At 42.7% G+C, this 6,000-nt stretch overlaps 1 long non-coding RNA gene across 1 annotated transcript; it reads right to left on the reverse strand.

The window, feature by feature from the left end:
* Positions 1–563: 563 nt before the first annotated feature.
* Positions 564–5,683, reverse strand: LOC126991880 (uncharacterized). The gene is made up of 3 exons (XR_007745902.1): positions 5,436–5,683; positions 3,496–3,633; positions 564–1,479 (listed from the first exon to the last, which is right to left on the reverse strand). It is a non-coding gene; the product is annotated as an uncharacterized LOC126991880 (long non-coding RNA).
* Between the last annotated feature and the right edge of the window lie 317 nt (positions 5,684–6,000).

Below are 6,000 nucleotides of genomic sequence, written 5' to 3' on the forward strand. Positions count from 1 at the left end.
TCATTAATGCCTGATTTTTTATTGTTTAATGACTTAATTACTGTAGCCAAATCAAAGGTGGTAACAATAGGGCACATCATAGAATTTGGAAAGTTACCTTTAAGATAGTCTTTCGAGTATCTATTGAAGGCTTCCGATATATCTGACGGATCACTTAATACTGAATTATTATACTGCAATGACTTGATATTGTTTGCTTTGTATGTATTACCTTTTAATTCATTGACTGTTTGACAAATCTTTTTGGTATTTCTGCAAAAATTTGTAAATATTTGGAAATAATAGTTCATTTTGGCAACCCTAATATTCTGAGTAAGGTAATTTCTATATTGTTTAAAGGTCTCATAAGAAACTGTTCCAAGTTTATACATTTTAAACAAGTTACATTTATGTTTGATAGATTTAAGTATTCTGCCTGTAAGCCAAGCATTATGAAGTCTTTTTGTAGTTACATATTTTGTTTTAATGGGGAAACTTTTATTGTAACATTCATAAACTCTTTCATAGAAAAGATTAAAATTATCATTTGAATTTTCTAGATTTAGTAGTTCCTCCTGGTTTATTTCATGTAGCTCACTGGTAAATAGATTATGATTATTGGTGTTGAAGACAGTGATCAAAGTCCCTCTCTCTCTCCCTCACCTTCCACGGCAGCAGGGTGAGGAGGAGGAGGATAAGGAGGAGCTCAGTGAGTATGGCCCACCAGGGAACACTTGGGGCTGTGGCCAGGGGTGGCCACATCCCTGCTGTGGACTTGTGGAGGGTTACGACAGGTCAGGAAGGGTTAATGTGTGTATGTTTACCTGTGTTTGTATATGGGAAAGGGTTACAATCCTCTACAATACATCTTTAGGGGTGAGAAACTTGCCATATGAGGACAGACCTAAACATTTAAACCTGCATTCTCTAGAAAAGCGAAGGGTGTGAGGAGACTTGACGGAGGTTTACAAATGTATGAAGGGCTTTAATTAATAAGGGGTGTTAATAAGACTTTGGTGGTGTGAGGGCCGGGTAGGACACGTAGCAATGGGTTCAAGTAAGATAAATTCAGGACACAGGAAAGAAATGATTTACTGACAGAGTGGTGGATGAGTGGAACACACCTGGCAGTCATGTGGTGGGTGCCAACACAAGATACATTCAAGAAGAGGTTAGATGAGTTCATGGATAGTGAGGAGCTGCCTTGTATTGGCCTATCAGCCTCTTGCAGACTCCTTATTATCTTGTGTTACGTTATATCTCAAATGCATGAGTAGACTGATGGATGCCTCCTCCTCATCATATGCTAGGCTACTCTTATGGCTTGAAATAACACAAATAATGAATGCCTGACTCAGCGATGGGTTAGCTCAGGCAGGGGTTATGTCCCTCACTGACAGACGGACTGACTAACCGGGACTTCCTTGGGGTCACTGTCGTGCGGTAGAGCGGTGACTCACTGGACCACACGACTGGAGACAATGACGTCCTGATGGGGCACTGGCGGGGCGACGCGGGGCAGCAGAGGACACGGCACAACAGGGCAGGGATGACAGGGAGGATTGAGTTTAGTTATGCACACGGCAGAGGTCAGAGTAAGTGTTCATTGATCCGTTTAATTTGTCAAGCGTAAGACTACCTAAGCCTTTCCTTGGGCATGAAAACAGTATTGCCAGCTCTCCCTCACGAAGAAATGCCAGCTATTACCAGCTCAATAAACAATGTCAGCTTTTAAACTGTTTTCTGCCTCCCTTACATTCCATAGAGTTCATTTCCATCACTTTTTGGGGTCTGTTTGCTATTACTGACAGGGATAATGAGTGTGTTGGGTGTGGCCACTGACCCACAGCAGAGGTTCATGGGAAGCGTGTAGGGAACAGTGCCTGGCTGACTGACATTGCTGGGACTGATCTCAAGGCCTGGGTCAATATCCTCAGAGAGTTCAGGCCTCACACACCAACAATGGATAAGACTCTCTGGGTACTTCCATGGGTAGTGGTACGAGGCTAATTATAATTTGACAGGGCTTTGGTAGAGGTTGTATTAGTAGTAATATTTCCATGGGCAGTGTTATGAGCCAAGTGATAGCATGACAAGGCTTTGGTAGAGGTTGTGTTAGTAGTATTTCCATGGGCAGTGTTATGAGCCAAGTGATAGCATGACACGGCTTTGGTAGAGGTTTTGTTAGCAGTATTTCCATGGGCAGTTTGAAGAGCAAAGTGATAGTTTGACACGGCTTTGGTAGTGGTTGTGTTAGTAGTATTTCCATGGGCAGTTTGAAGAGCAAAGTGATAGTTTGACACGGCTTTGGTAGAGGTTTTGTTAGCAGTATTTCCATGGGCAGTTTGAAGAGCAAAGTGATAGTTTGACAAGGCTTTGGTAGAGGTTGTGTTAGTAGTATTTCCATGGGCAGTTTGAAGAGCAAAGTGATAGTTTGACAAGGCTTTGGTAGTGGTTGTGTTAGTAGTATTTCCATGGGCAGTTTGAAGAGCAAAGTGATAGTTTGACAAGGCTTTGGTAGAGGTTGTGTTAGTAGTATTTCCATGGGCAGTTTGAAGAGCAAAGTGATAGTTTGACAAGGCTTTGGTAGAGGTTGTGTTAGTAGTATTTCCATGGGCAGTTTGAAGAGCAAAGTGATAGTTTGACAAGGCTTTGGTAGAGGTTGTGTTAGTAGTATTTCCATGGGCAGTTTTAAGAGCAAAGAGATAGTTTGACACAGCTTTGGTAGACTCAAGGATAATTTCCAGTAAACAAGAGATACTGTTATGTAATGTATCAGTCTTTTTAAAATGCATAATGAAAATAGTTACAAATCACCAAGGATGAAGTATAAAATCAGTGTTGAACAACTCCGCAGAGTATGTCGGGGATGTGTCTGGAACAAGAGGTTCACAACACACTGCTTGAAACTTGCTTTCCAGAGGAATGTTAAGGATCACTGGATCTCGGAGTGGCATTCAACAGTAAATCATCATGCAGTACTTATGTGACTTATAAGGACAGTTTCTCTTTTCAAAGCTACTTAATAAGGTTACCAAATCTGTACAGAATAAGTCTTTGTAAATTTAGAACTAATAACCACAGATTACCCATTGTTGTAAGAGGCAGGTTTACCAGAACCCCCAGAGAGGAGTTTTGTGGCAAATGTGGCAACAATAGTCTAGGATTACCCATAGTAAGTAACAATAGTCTAGGATTACCCATAGTAAGTAACAATAGTCTAGGATTACCCATAGTAAGTAACAATAGTCTAGGATTACCCATAGTAAGTAACAATAGTCTAGGATTACCCATAGTAAGTAACAATAGTCTGGGTAGTGATGCCGGGGTGCAGAGATATAACCAACACCATACCTCTTCTTTGGCTCTGAAAGGATATGATGACCTGACTTGGCAACAGAAAATGGGAGTAAAAACATGAGTAGGAGATTGCGAGCTAAGATAGTGGTGCTGATGAGGCCGAATTAATACCAAGAACTCAATTTCTTTTTTACCTCTGAAATGACATATACGTACCGGGTCAACAGTTAGTGATCCCAGTGGCATGGCGGAGTGTCTTGCAAACACTTTTAGCCATATAACACAGCCTCGCCCCCAACCCTTCCTGCAGCTCACCAGATGTCTAATACTCAGTTTTCTTTTATTCTGCCATCTCTGGAAAGAGTTAAGTTGGCTATTGACAATTTGGATAATAACACTAGTATGGGTCCTGATGGCATTCATCCTCTGGTTCTGAAATCTTGTCAATATCATCTGGCTTACCTTTACACCTTATTTTTACAAAATTATTAAATACTGGACAAGTGCCCTCAGCATGGAAAAGTTCTAACATAGTCCCTATATTTAGGAAAGGTTTGCACTCGGACCCTTTGAATTACCGTCCTGTGAGTCTAACATCTATATGGTGCAAGATGCTTGAAAGAATTATTGTGGAACAACTTAATCTTTACTTGGATAATAATTTAATTTTGTCTGATGCCCAGTTTGGCTTCAGAGCAGGAAGGAGTGTCAAGGATCAGTTACTCTTGACTTATGATGAAATTAGTCAAAAGTGTTGATGCAGGAGGTACAGTTGACCTAATCTTACTTGATTTCTCAAAAGCTTTCGACACAGTTTGCCATTCCATTTTGATCACAAAGCTACATCACTTGGGTATTTCTAGTAACATAGTCTTGGATTCATAACTTTCTTACCGGCAGGAAAATGTCAGTTGTTGTTGACGGTTAGTACCTGCAAAAGTGTGTTAAGTGGTGTTCTGCAAGGTTCAGTCCTGGGTCTCGTTCTTTTTCTTATTTACATTAACCACCTGACGTCATCACTTAGCTGCCAATATAAGATCTTTGCTGATGACTTGAAAATTTATATGAAGGTTCAGAGTAATAATATTTCCTCCACAATCAACTGTATAGCTACTTTCCAGCAAGATATTGATGTACTGAATGGAATGGCAAAATCATGGGGTCTTAACCTCCACCCAGACAAATGTGTGGCTTTGAGATTTGGCAGAGATCTCCCTCCTGCCGGCCTTTTCGACCAGTACTTCATTAGTGATATTCCTATCCCATTTACCACTCTGAGCAGAGATTTAGGGGTAATGTTTGATGCTAAACTGAAATTTCATGACCATATTCGTTCCGTGGCTTCCAAAGTGGGTGGTGTGGCTTCCAATTTACTGAAATCAACACTGTGTCATAGAGGCTTGATCCTTGTTTACCTTTGGTACGGGTGTACACTGCTACCTTACTGTACCCACATCTCTCTCATCAGTCGTCTTCTCCAACGAATCCTTTGATAGCCTTTTTGAATTTTGCTTTGACTCTCATTCGACCGGCTTAGTCGCCGCACTACACTACCACCTGTCGTCCTCATCCATGTAGCTATCCAGTCTACTCTTAAAACAGGCTATCTTCCCTGCACTCACTATGTGATTGCTGAGTCTATTCCACTCCCCCACCACTCTATTACTAAACCAATGCTTGCCTATTTCCCTCCTAAATCTATACTTTACTTATTTAAATCCATTACTGCATGTTCTATCCTGCTGGCTAATTCTCAGTACTTTACTTATATCGCCTTTGTTGTAACCCTTGACCTATTTGAATACTTTTATCAGATCTCCCTGCACTCTCTTGAGACATGTCACCTTATACATGACCTTGTTCTCTCCCTTTACTCCATTCCATCTAAAAGGAAAACTCTCGAAGTGCACTCCACACTCTCTCTTTCCCGCTCCTCCATTCCATCTACAGGTAAAACTCTAGAAGTGCACCCACCCCCTCTCTCTCTCTCTCTCTCTCTCTCTCTCTCTCTCTCTCTCTCTCTCTCTCTCTCTCTCTCTCTCTCTCTCTCTCTCTCTCTCTCTCTCTCTCTCTCTCTCTCTCTCCTTCTCCATGAAGGTCTGTGTACACTTGAGGGCCTGGCAGGCAGAGTGTGGCTGAGGGTGTCACAGGCTGACCTGAGGGTGTGGAGCCTGGCTGGGGCTGGTGTGGGGCCCTGAGTGGAGTCGTGGCCGGAAGTGTTCTGCTGTGTGGGGCGCCGCGCCCTGGCCAGGGTGGGGCTGAGGGTGTGGAGCCTGGCTGGGGCTGGTGTGGGGCCCTGAGTGGAGTCGTGGCAGGAAGTGTTCTGCTGTGTGGGGCGCCGCGCCTGGCCAGGGTGGGACTGAGGGTGTCACAGACAGACCACGCGGCCAGCCACACACCACTCTGTTTGTTTACATGTAGGGCGGCATAGTCCTGATGGTGATGATGATGTTGTTCCTGCCTTTGTCTTTGCAGCGGCGCCTCCCGAACGATGTTTAGAATATTTACATAGATTTACATAGAAAATCATACCACACAGACCCTATGGTCCAGACTTGGTGGTCTGTCCTTAAACCTAAGTGATTTTACATTAATCAGAAGACTCCAAAACGTTGCATTTCTACTCTAGTTGATATTAAGTTGAAGGAAGTGACGGTCGAGCTTATTATTGAAGGAGTCAATCGTGTTACACTGGACCACTGATGGTGGAAGCTTATTCCA

The sequence above is a fragment of the Eriocheir sinensis genome, unplaced genomic scaffold (assembly GCF_024679095.1).
Source record: "Eriocheir sinensis breed Jianghai 21 unplaced genomic scaffold, ASM2467909v1 Scaffold356, whole genome shotgun sequence".
NCBI classification, from domain to species: Eukaryota; Metazoa; Arthropoda; class Malacostraca; order Decapoda; family Varunidae; genus Eriocheir; species Eriocheir sinensis.